The sequence below is a fragment of the Vombatus ursinus genome, unplaced genomic scaffold, assembly GCF_900497805.2.
Source record: "Vombatus ursinus unplaced genomic scaffold, bare-nosed wombat genome assembly UNPS02014798.1, whole genome shotgun sequence".
Lineage (NCBI taxonomy): Eukaryota > Metazoa > Chordata > Mammalia > Diprotodontia > Vombatidae > Vombatus > Vombatus ursinus.
This window is the reverse complement of record NW_020954576.1, coordinates 2877297-2890767: the sequence shown is the minus strand read 5'-3', so window position 1 is coordinate 2890767 and position 13471 is coordinate 2877297.

The following is a 13471-nucleotide window of genomic DNA, read 5'->3' as shown; positions in this document are numbered from 1 at the left end:
ACAGGAGTGATTTGATTATGTTGGGATGATATTAATATATATATGTATATATATGTGTGTGTGTGTATATATATATATAGGCAAGAAAGAGGGATGCCTAGGAGAAGGGGGAAGGGAGAGGAAAAATGAGGGAAATTGTCTCACGTGAAAGAGGTGCAAAAGGAACAACTTTTACAATAGAAGGGAAAATGTTCCAGGAAGGTGGGAGGAGGCATGGACAACACTTGAACTTCACTCACCTCTAAATTGGTTTAGAGGGGAAATACACACACACACACACACACACACACACACACACACGTGTGTGTGTACATATATTCAAATGGTGTGGGGCAGTTGGGTGGCACAGTGGATAGAGTTCTGGGCTTGGAATTAGAAAGACATCTTCATGAGTTCAAATCTGGCCTCAGATACTTACGAGCTGTGGGATCCTAGGCATAACCCCACTTGCCTCAGTTTCCTCATCTGTATAACAAGTTGGAGAAAGAAATGGCAAACCACTCCTGTATTTTTGACAAGAAAACCCCAAATGGGGTCAGAAGAGTTGGATAGAACTAAAAGAACACAAAAAAGCTCAAGTGGTAATAGACATCTATCTATCTTACCCAACAGGGAAGTAGGAGGGGAAGGGGATAAGAGAAAGGGGAAGTGATAAAAGGGAGGATAGATAAAAGAAGGCAGTTGTCAGAAGCAAAATAGATGTTAGAGAAGGGGCAGCATAAAAAGAGAGAAAGAGAAAGATAAATAGAACAAAATAAGATGGAGGGAAATGCATAGTAATCATAACTGTGAATGTGAGTGTGAAGAACTCACCATAAAATGAAAGTGGATAGCAGAATGGATTAGAAACCAGAATCCAACAATATGTTGTTTACAAGAAACATACTTGAAACAGAGAGGCACACACAGAGTTAAAATAAGGGGCTGGATCAGAACCTATTATGCTACAACTGATATAAAAAAGGCAGAGGGTAACAATCATGATCTCAGACAAAGCAAAAACAAAAATAGACCTAATTAAAAGGGATAAGCAGGGAAACTACATCTTGCTAAAAGGAACCATAGACAATGAAGTAATAACAATAATAAACATATATGCACCAAATGGTGTAGCTTCCAAATTCTTAAAGGAAAAGTTAAATGAATTACATAAGGAAATAGTATAAAACTACTAGTGGGGGACCACAACCTTCCCTTCTCAGAACTAGATAAATCTAACCATAAATTAAATAAGAAAGAAGTTAAGGAGATGATTAGAATCTTAGAAAAGTTAAATACAATAGACCTCTGGATGAAAAAAAGACCATGTATTAGGGCATAAAAACTTCACAACCAAATGCAAAAAAATTAAACGCACCCTTTCCAGACCATAATGCAATAGAATTATATTTAATAAAGTACCATGGAAGTGTAGATTAAAAGCTAATTGGAAATTAAATAATCTGATCCTAAAAAATGAGTTGGTCAAAGAATAAATCATAGAAGCAAGCAATAATTTCATTAAAGAGGATGACAACAATGAGCCAACATTCCAAAATTTGTGGGCTGCAGCTAAAGCAGTACTGAGAGAAAAATTTATATCTTTAAATGTATACATCAATAAAAGAGAGAAAGAGCAGATCAATGAATTGGCCATGCAACTAAAAAAAATAGAAAAAGAGGGGCAGCTAGGTGGCACAGTTGATAGAGCACTGGCACTGAAGTCATGAGAACCTGAGTTCAAATCCAGGCGGTGCGACCCTGGGCAAGTCACTTAACCCCAATTGCCTTAAAAAAATAGAAAAAGAACAAATGAAAAATACCTAATTAAACATCAAATTGGAAATCCTGAAAATCAAAGGAGAGATTAATAAAATTAAAAGAAAACCACTGAACTAATAAATAAGACTAGGAACTAGTTTCATGAAAAAACTAATAAAACAGATAAACCATTGTTTAATTTTATTTTAAAAGAAGAAAGAAGAAAAGCAAATTACCATTATCAAAAAATGAAAAGGGTGACTTCACCACCAACAAAAAGGAAATTAAAGCCATTATTGGCAGTTATTTTGCCCAATTATATGCCAGTAAAACTGACAATCTATGTAAAATTGATGAATATTCACAAAAAATAAGCTGTCTAAATTAACAAAAGAGAAAATAGATTACTTAAATAACCCTATATTAGAAAAAAAATTAAACAAGCCAACAATTAGCTCTCAAAAAAAAAAAATTCCTAGGACCAGATGGATTTGCAAGGAATTCTATCAAACATTTGAGGGATGATTAATTTCAATAATATATAAACTACTTGGGAAAAATAGGTAAAGAAGGAGTCCTACCAAATTCCTTTTATGGCACAAATATGGTTTTGATACCTAAACCAAGGAGAGCAAATAAAGAGAAAGAAAACTCTAGGCCAATTTCCTTAATGAATATCAACGCAAAAATTTTAAAAAAAAAACACCAGCAAAGAGATTACAGCAATATATCACACTATGACCTGACAAGATTTATACCAGGAATGGAGGGCTTGTTCAATATTGGGAAAGGTATCAGCATAAGTGACCATATCAATAACAAAAACAACAAATCATATGATTATATCAATAGGTGCAGAAAAAGCCTTTGACAAAATACAACACTCATTCCTATTAAAAACACTAGAAAGGATAGGAATAAATGGAACCTTTCTTAAAAATGATAAGCAGCACTTATCTAAAACCAAGAGCAAGCATTATCTGCAATGGATATAAATGAAGTTTTCCCAATAAGATCTGGGTGAAGCAAGGAAGCCCATCATCACCACTATTATTCAAAATTGTACTAGCTGTAATATTGTACTACCTATCTATGCTAGCCACAGCAATAAGACAAGAAAAAGAAATTGAAGGAATAAAACTAGGTAATGAGGAAACAAAATCATCATTCTCTGCAGATGGTGTGAATGCTATACCTAGAAAGCCCTGGAGAATCAACTAAAAAGCTAGTTGAAACAATTAACTTTAGCAAAGTTGCAAGATATAAAATAAATCTACATAAATCATCAGTATTCCTATATATTGCAAACAAAATCCAGCAGGAAGACAAAGAAAAGAAGAAATTCCATTTAAAATAAATGCAGACAATATACAATACTCAAGAATCTACCTGCCAAGACAAACCTAGGGACTATATGAACACAATTATAAAACACTTTTCACACAAATAAAGACAGATCTAAACAACTGGAAAAATACTAATTGCTCATTGAGTAGGCTGAGTTAATATAATAAAAATGGAAATTCTACCCAAGTTAATTTATTTATTCAGTACCACACCAATCAAACTACCAAAGAATTATTTTATAGAGCTAGAAAAAATAATGACAAAATTCATCTGGAAGAAAAAAAAGGCAAGAATATGAAAGGAATCAATTTTTTTTTAAAGTGAAGGAAGGTAAGCCTAGGAGTTTCAGATTTCAAACTATATTACAGAGTGGTAATCATAAGAATAATCTGGTACTGTAATACCAGAAATAGAGTGGTGGATCAGTGGAATAGTTTAGGTACACGATATATAGTAGCAAATGACCATAGTAATTTAGGGTTTGATAAACCCAAAGATTCAAACTGTGGGGATAAGAATACATCATTTGACAAAAATTGCTGATTAAACTGGAAAACATTTTGGTAAAAAGCTAGGCGTAGACCAAATCTCACACCATATACCAAGATAAGGTCAAAATGGGTACATGATTCAGACATAAAAGGTGGTATCATAAGTAAATTAGGGGAGCATGGAATAATTTACCTGTCAGATCTATGAATAAGGGAAGAATTTATGACCAGAGAGCATCACAAGATGTAAATGAATAATTTTGATTACATGAAATTTAAAAACTTTTGCACAAACAAAACTAATGTGGCCAAAATTAGAAGGAAAACAGGAAACTAAAAAACGATTTACAGTAAGTTTCTGATAAATGCCTCATTTCTCAAATATAGAGGTATGTGAGTCAAATTTGTTAAAATTAGAGCCATTCCCTAGGTGATAAATGGCCAAAAAATATGAACAGGCAGTTTTCAGAAGAAGAAATCAGCGGAGCCAAGATGGTGGAGTAAAAGCAGTGGCTTGCTTGAGCTCTCCCCCAAACCTCTCCAAATACCTGTAAAAAATGGCTCTAAACAAATTCTAAAGTAGGAGAACCCGCAAAAAACAGAGTGAAACAAATTTCCAGCCCAAGACAACCTGGATGGTTGATCAGAAAGGTATATCACTCCAGGCTGGGAGAGGAATGCAGTTTGGCATGGGAGCACAGGCCTCAGCAAACCTGGAGCAGGCTTCAGAGGACTGAATCACAGGCAGCTGTGGCCATTTCCAGACTTCTCAATCCATAAATGCCAAAGACAATTTGAAGGTCAGTAAGAAAAGTCTGTGTCTGTGGTGAGAAACAAGCACGGGGTCCCAGCCCCAGTCCCTGAAGGCAGCCCCGAGGTGGCAGCTGCCTCTGGAGCTTCCAGCCCACAGACTGAGGGGGAATAGATTGGCTGATTAGAGGGACATTGCAGGGATCTCTCTGCTGGTACAGGGATCTCTTGCTTTGCTTGTGCTTGGATCTGGGTCACAGTTCTGGGTGGCGGTCCTAGGTAGAGGAGGAGTGCTGACTTGGTGGAGCTTGCAGTAGTGGTGGAGAGGAAATCCTCCTCACAGTTCCAAGACAGAAAAGAGTGCTTGTGGTCACTCATAGACCAGAGCACAGGCCAGGAAAGGAGTAAATACCTCTCCCTTGATCATAGCACTTTGGAAGAACTGAAAATTTACAGGTTTCTAGAAGTGTCTATGAAAACAGCTGCACAAAACCCCCGAAGCTTGGGACAGTACATTCTCCACACTGGAAGCAGACCCCTACCTTAACAAAGAGTTTATAACTCAAGTAAATGACTGGGATCATGAGCAAGCAGCGCAAAAAGTGTCAGACCATAGAATCTTATTTTGGCGACAAAGAAGATCAAAACATACAACCAGAAGAAGACAACAAAGTCAAAGCTCCTATATTCAAAGCCTCCAAGAAAAATATGAATTGGTCCCAGGCCATGGAAGAGCTCAAAAAGGATGTTGAGAAGTAGGGGAAAAACTGAGATCATCACTCTCAGTTTTTGAGTGAAATCATGAAAAACAAGTCAACAGCTTGCTAAAGGAGACCCAAAAAATACTGAAGAAAATAACACCGTAAAAAACAGTCTAACCCAAATGACAAAAGAGGTCCAAAAAGCCAATGAGGAGAAGAATGCCCTAAAAAGCAAAATTGGCCAAATGGAAAAGGAAGTCCAAAGCTTACTGAAGAAAATACTTCCTTAAAAATTAGAATGGAGCCATTGGAAGCTAGTGATTTTATGAGAAATCAAGACACTATAAAACAAATTCAAAAGAATGAAAAAATAGAAAACAATGTGAAATAGCTCATTGGAAAAACAATTGACCTGGAAAATAGATCCAGGAGAGATAATTTAAAAATAATTGGACTATCTGAAAGCCATGATAAAAAAAAAGAGCCTAAAGGAGCAGCTAGGTGGTACAGTGGATAGAGCACTGACCCTGAAGTCAGGAGGACCTGAGTTTAAATCCCGCCTCAGACCAAACACTTGACACGTACTAGTTGTGTGACCCTGGGCAAGTCACTTAACCCCAATTGCCTAAAAAAGAAAAAAAAGAGCCTAGACATCATCTTTCAAGAAATGATCAAGGAAAACTGCCCTGACATTTTAGAGCCAGAGGGCAAAATAGAAATTGAAAGAATCCACTGGTCACCTCCTGAAAGAGATCCCCAAAGGAAAACTCTTAGGAATATTTTAGCCAAATTCCAGAGTTCCTGGGTCAAGGAGAAAATATTGCAAGCAACCAGAAAGAAACAATTCAAGTATTGTGGAAACACAATCAGGATAACACAAGATTTAGCAGCTTCTACATTAAGAGACCACAGGGCTTGGAATATAATATTCCAGAGGGCAAAGGAGATAGGATTACAACCAAGAATCACCTACCCAGCAAAACAGCATAATCCTTCAGAGGAAAAAATGGATATTCAGGTAAATAGAGGACTTTCAAACATTCTTGATGAAAAGACCAGAGTTGAATAGAAAACTTGACTTTCAGATACAAGACTCAAGAAAAACATGAAGAGGTAAACAGGAAAGAGAAATTGTAAGACACTTATTAAGGTTGAAATGTTTACATTCTGCATGGAAAGATGATATTTGTAACTCATGAGTCCTTTGTCAGTATTAGAGTAGCTAGAGGGTAAAATTATATTTATGTATATAGATACATAGATAGATAAATCGAGGGCACAGTGTGAGTTGAAGATGAAGGGGTGATATCTGGAGAATAAAATTAAGGGGTTATACAGAGAGAAGGAGAAAGGGAGAGGTAGAATGGGGTAAAATATCTCACATAAAATAGACAAGAAAAGACTTTTACAGTGGAGGGAAATGGTGGAAGGTAAGAGGGAATGAGTGAATCTTATTCTCATAGGATTTGGCTTAAGGAGAGCATAACATACACACTCAATTGGGTATGGAAATTTATCTTACCTTACAGGAAAATAGGGAGGGAAGGGGACAAAAGAGCAGGAGGATGATAGAGGGGAGGGTATAATCAGAAGCAAACACTTCTAAGGAGGGACAGGGTCAAAAGAGAGAATAGAGTAAATGGGGGGCAGGACAGGATTAAGGGAAATACACTTAGTTTTTCACAACATGACTACTATGGAAGTGTTTTGCATGACTACATATGTATAACCTGTATCAAGTTGCTTGCCTTCTCAATGAGGGTGGGTGGGGAGGGAGGAAGGGAGAAAATTTGGAACCTAAAGTTTTAAAAACAAAAGTTTAAAAAAATTGTTTTCACATTCAACTGGGAAATAAGATATACAGGAAATGGGGTATAGAAATCTATCCTGCCCTACAAGAAAATTGAAGGGGAAGGGAATAAGAGAAGGGGGAGAGAGATAGAAGGGAGGGCAGGTTAGGAGAAGGGGTATTCAGAATGCATGCCATCTTGGGGAGGGGGAAGGGATGAGATGGGGAGAAAATTTGGAACTCAAAATCTTGTGGAAGTAAATGTTGAAAACTAAAAATAAATTAATTAATTTAAAAAAGAAGAAGAAGAAATCAAAGCTAGCAATAGTCACATGAAAAAATGCTCTAAATCACTACTGATCATTACTGACAATTAAAACAACTCTGATGTACCACTTCACACCTATCAGATTAACTAACAGGACAGAAAAGGGAAATGACAAATGGTGGGGAGATGTGGAAAAATTGGGACACTAATGCTCTGTTATTGGAGTTGTGAGGTAGTCCAACCATTCTGGATAATAATTTGGAAATATGCCCAAAAAGCTATAAAACTGTGCATACCCTTTGACCCAGTGATATCACTACTAGCCCTGTATTCCAAAGAGATTGAAGAAAAGGGGAAAGGACTTACTTGTACAAAAATATTTATAACAGATCTTTTTCGTGTGATGGCAAAGAATTGGAAATCAAGGGTGTGCCCATCAACTGGGGAAATGCTGAACAAGTTGTAATATATGATTGTGATAAAATACTATTGTGCAATAAGAAATGATGATTAGGCTTTTCCTCCTTTTCTTCCTCTTCCTCCTTTTCTCCTCCCCCTCTCCTTTTTCCTCCTCCTCTTCTTTTTTTCCTCCTCCTCCGCCTCTATTCATTTTCTCCTCCTCCTTTTCTTCTCTTCCTCTACTTCTTCCCTCTCCCCTCTTCCCCCTCTTCCCCAGGTTGGTTTTTGACAAGAACATGCCTTGCACCTAGAGGAACTGGAGGAGATAGATCTGACCCCTCATGGTGTTTCTCTAACTGGTGGGCGTGGTTGTCTCTTTGCCCCCATGCATGTGGGAACTGCAAAAATTAGACCACAAAAGCATGGTCTATTGCTGGAATCTTTTTTTACTAGTGACTACACCAGTATCTCCCTGGGGTATTTTGTGACATTTAATTCATTACAGTCAATATGAATTATAGAAGCCAATAATAAGGATACTTTGGATGGTGCCCACATACAGTTTAGATAGTTGGGTGATCTGAAATATCCCACCATTGCAATTTATGTGGATACTTGCTGAGGATACTACGAAGCTTGTCACATACAGTTTTATGGGATTTCTTTCCACTTATCTGACTAACTGGTATCCAAATCTGGTATTAATCCTTGAAGCCAAAGATCAGCAGAAACATTAGCCTCCTTTCTGCTGCTGTCCATCATGGGCAATGGGAGTGTTATTGTTCAGGTACAAACTAAGTGTATTACAGTATACTGTTGTCAGACTGTTCACAACTATTATTTCTTTCATTTGTGAGCTGCTTGGTGTATATGATGAAGTGAACTTTAGTTTTTAAAATGCTTGGACTTAGTTGTATTCAACAATGTGTCAACTGCTTACTATGTATTGCCTTGTGCTGAAGGAAGAAATGAATACCACATAGCCTATTGGCAAATGTCTTTGTGTAAAGATGTTATTTTTGTTTCCTTCTGGCAAGTGATCTTGTTGGTAAAAGTTGGAGTTATTTCTGAAAAGCATACCTGGGAATGGCACATGGTAGAAGCTGTGGTTCTAGGTCTACAAGGTCTACAAGATTTTGTTATCTGTGTTCAGATGTTCTTTGCTGCTACTGATCATTACTACAGCTTTTTCCACAATCTCTATGTGCAGTAGGTAGAGGAAGGATCATGCTTTGATTCCTTTCTTGCAATGTAGGACATTTCAGACATTAGAAATGACATATCTGAACAAGAAACAAATGTTGGAAAAACAATACTGGGTCTTCGCAGTAAAATTTTTTTTTCCTGATGATAAGAAATGAAATGAAAATACAAGTTTAGTATCATTATCTCAAGACTAGGTTTCTGTTGCTTCTTCCATGCCATCTTCATCCTTGGCTCACTACTAAGAGTTTGGACACACTGTGACACCACAGACTACACCTACCTGTTCTAAGATGCCTGATGAAATTTATAATGCTGTTACAAGATGAAATGAAGAACCTTCAGCTAGGTGTAAATCTGTGGCTTCCTAGATATTCAGAGGAATACTGTTTCTTCTGTCCTGCCATGTTATTCCATAACCTGGCATCCCATTCCTCATTAATTTTGTTCTTGGGACAACACAAAACTGTGATGGAAAATTCTAGCACAAAGATGGTTGGCGAAAGCCAGGGTGTGTACAAAGGTAGAGTCAAATTTAAAACTGCATTAAGCACATTCCATATATCAAATAATCAGTCTACATTTCGTTAAGACTTGATTTATTTCTCAATGTCAGAATACCATATGCTTACTTTGATGAAGAGAAGAAAATGATTGCAACTGTTACTGACATTAAACTGCTCTGTCAAATAGATGGACATGAAAATCGATATTTTCTATCCCTGTTGCATGGGATAGAATGCTGCTGAATTAACCATAAGAATAGACTTTATAAACAATTAGGTAAATAAATTAATGTGACTTGATCATAATTGAAGTTAATAGTTATTTAAGTTATATTTAAATAACATTTAAATACTAGCTTTTATTCCATTCAATAAAAGAGGGAACTTCTGAAAGAAAGAAAGTAGGAAGGAAGAAAGGAAGGAAGGAAAGAAGGAAGAAATGATGTGCAGAATGGTTTCAGAAAAACCTGGGAAGATTTATATGAACTAATGCAAAATGAAGTGGGCAGAACCAAGAGAACATTGTACTTAGTAACAGCAACATTGTAAGGATGATCAACTGTGAAAGACAACTTCTCTAATCAAGATAATGATCCGAGACAATTCCAAAGGACCCATGATGAAAAATGCTATCTACCTCCAGAGAGAGAAGTGATGAACTCTGAATGCAAATTCAAACATTTTTATAACTTTCTCTATTTTTTATTTTTTTGTCTGTTTTCTTTTGTAGCAAGGCTAATATGAAAATGTTTTGCATGATATCACATGTATAATTGATATCAAATTGCCTTCTCAAGGGGGAAAGGAATAGGATAGAGGGAGAGAATTTGGAACTCAAAATGTTTTTTAAAAAAGGGTATTAAAATTTTTACATGTAATTAATACATATTTAATGAAGTAAATGAATTTTTTAAAAAATAGGAAATTTTAATCTAGACATCTGAATTATTTAATCTACAGGTAAACCAAACTGAAGATTAAAATACTGTGAGTTGCAGAAGGCCAGTTAGGAGCTATAGTTATTCAGCCAGCAGGGTAGTTGTTTTGTATTTGGCATTTTTTCCCTACTATGATTATGAGCAAAAATTTGTTTTAAGTTAAGCATGCTTGTGTGATTAACTCTACTAAAACATAAACAACAAAGGGAAGAGGGTTTGAGAATTTTTCCTGCAGTGAACTGAGGCATCCCAAGTCAATAGGGTAGATCCATGAACACCATAATTCTAGTAATTAGAGAAGCATTTCCACCTAGAAAAAGTAGAGAGGGAAGTTCAGGGTAGAGTTAGCCAGCTCTGTCAAAGATGGTGAGCTAACAGGTTACTTCAAAGAACTCCCTGGTGTTGGGTGGAATATAGACTCGCCTTCATGACTGAAAGAGTCAAGCAGTGATCAGTAGTTAAACTTGAATCAGTTTACCTTTCTCCCAAAAGTCTCTATTTTTCTGACACAGTCCACAGATTCACAGCCTTGGAGTCATTCTCTGTTTTCACTCTTCTATTTGCCTAACCAATCAGTTGCCAAATCTTGTCGATGCTACTTCCAGAACTTCTCTCATATCTCTTGCCTTCCCTCTGCTCACACTACCACCATCCCAGCTCAGACTCTCATCACATCTCTACTTGACTATTATAAAATCCTTCTAACTGGACTCTGTCTCCAGTCTTTCCTTTTTCAATCCATACTCCACCCAGCTGCCCTATGATATTACTAAGCCACATGTCCAACCATGTCACTCACCTATTCAATAAACTCTTTCCATTCCTTATTGCCTCTAGGATCACATATAAACTTCTCTGTTTGGTACGTACAATCCTTTACAATCTAGCCTACCTTTCTAGATTTACTTCATATTACTCCCTTTCATGGACTTTACAGTCTAGCCAAACCAGTGTATTTGCTGTCCTTCACAAACAACCTTCCATTTCCTATCTCTATGCCCTTGTCATGCCTACAGTGTACTTCTTCCTCATCTCTACCTCTTGGAAAGACTAATCTCCTTCAAACTCAGCTTATGCACCACCTCCTACGTGAGGCTTTCTTGATTCTCTCCAATTACTGTTACCCTTATATTTGCTTTGGATATATTTTGTATCTGCTCATATGTGTATCTACATGTTGTTTCCCTTGATTGAATGTAATTTCTTGAAGATCAGAGATTGTTGCTTTTGTCTTTGTATCACCAAAACCTGGAACATAGTAAGCAATTAATAAGGAGAATAAGCATGTACTAATTGCTATGTTCCAGGTGCTATGCTAAATACATACTGATTGACTGATTGATTATGAGGGTACTATTTACACAGACAGAAATTTCAAATCCTGGGAAAGGGCTATAAGATTAGCTTTTAATTAATTATAAAATAGCTCTCCAGTCTTAACAAACGAGAAACAAACGAAGAAACTTATAGCTATCTTTTTTGTTCTGAGTCTAGGTAGGTCTTTCTTCCCTTGTGTACTCTAAGACAGACCAGCTCCCAGGAGTGTTTAGTTGACCCCAAGGAAGCTGATCTGATACAGCAGGAAGAACAATGACTTTAGAATCAAAAGACCTGGGTTCAAATTTCTCATCATAGTTTATTATTTGTGTGATCTTAGACAAGTCACTTTATCTGGCTGGGTCTCAGTTTCCCCATCTGTAAAATGAGAAGATAGTTCTAAATGGTTTCTAAGATCCTTTAAAGCTCTAAATCTAGATCATAATCCTAAAATCAAATGGAATATCCCCTACGGACATGGAGAGCTTAATCAAAATGGTTAAGGTGTGCGTGTGTGTGTGTGTGCATGTGCGTGTGTGTGTGTGTGTGTGTGTGTGTGTGTGTGTGTGCATAATTCTGTGATGGAGTTAAATGATCTTTAAAATCCCTTAGCCCAGTTCTTAGTACAAAGTAGGCATTTAATAAATGTGTGTTGACTTTACTAGACTTAATCAATGTTACATTAGGTTAGTTGGTTTTGCTTTAATATTATTCTTAGTTTTGCTTTAATATTATTCTCTGTAACAAAGGACGGTTCTCAAGGTGGCTCCTCAGCAGCCACAACTACTCCAGACCCAGGAGAGAAAGTTCTTGCCACCCTGTCATTGTCAAATGGTTCAATATCAGAAACCAACATAGTTTTATTAGTGGAAATGACACTTAAAAAGAAGCATTATCAACTGCTCTTTCACTGCATCCTGTATGAGCCATTTGAGAGCGTGTGAGACTTCGGTAGGCAGAACTTTCTTTTTCTAGTGTTCAGTAGCTGCAGATACGAGGAGGTAAGAGCAAAGCGCCTACAAGAGCAGCTGTCAGGTGTCAGGGAACATATATACAATAATTCTCTACTTGCTGTGGAGTCTAGGTTGGAAGAAGGGTGGATGGTTTGTGGGGTGCTACTATTCCCTGGGAGTCTTGCCTCCAGGTCTGGGGTTGTCTATCTGGATTGGAGGGAAGGGGGTGGTTAAAGTGGTGGCAGAACTGCCTCCTCTATGACTTGCAGCTGAAACCTCCCTACACGTCATCTCCCTCAATCAAACCATGAACTCCCTGAGAACAAGGACTATCTTACTTAGCGAAGTATAGTTGAAAAATAAATGATTTTTAATTCATTCAGTGTCAGTGGAGGATTTTGACATAAAGAAAAAAGTCAGCATTGCAACTTTTTAAAGAAGTGTCAACTCAAGGTCCCAGACTAAAATTCCCCAATGAATCAAGTGTGGGATTTAAGATTAAAATAGAAATTCCTTTGGACACAAGAGAGAAAGAGCTTTTATTCAGCACAGTTATAGAAAGGCATATACCTTTCTGGAGACTATTAAGAACTAACTAATGTCTCACATTTATGACAGGGATCTTCTCTTACTCCCCCAAGTAAATCTGACAATTACAACTTTCAGTGAAGACATGTGGGGATTCTAGGTCCTTGAAATGTGGCTGGAGAGTGATCCTTCAGTTTTCCAAGGTTTTAAATTCATGTTAGTCCATTGTGATAGATACTTGGTGAATAAGTTGAGTAAAGAAAAAACACAGGTCGTGAACTTGAACATTACATTTGGTGGGAGGTAGGATTTATACAATGTTAGGTAAAATTGTCCTTGGTGGCCCCAACTCATTCATAGTAAGGAATATTTGCATAATCTGCAAGGACAAAGCTAATTAAAATAAAGAAATGAAAAGTGCTAATCAATGAACCAGTCAGCAATTATTTATTAAATACTTATTTTATAGGCCCTGGACTAGGCCTTAGGGATAAACTTATGTATCAAATTGATAAGAGGAGGGGATTTTCTTGCAGGGAAA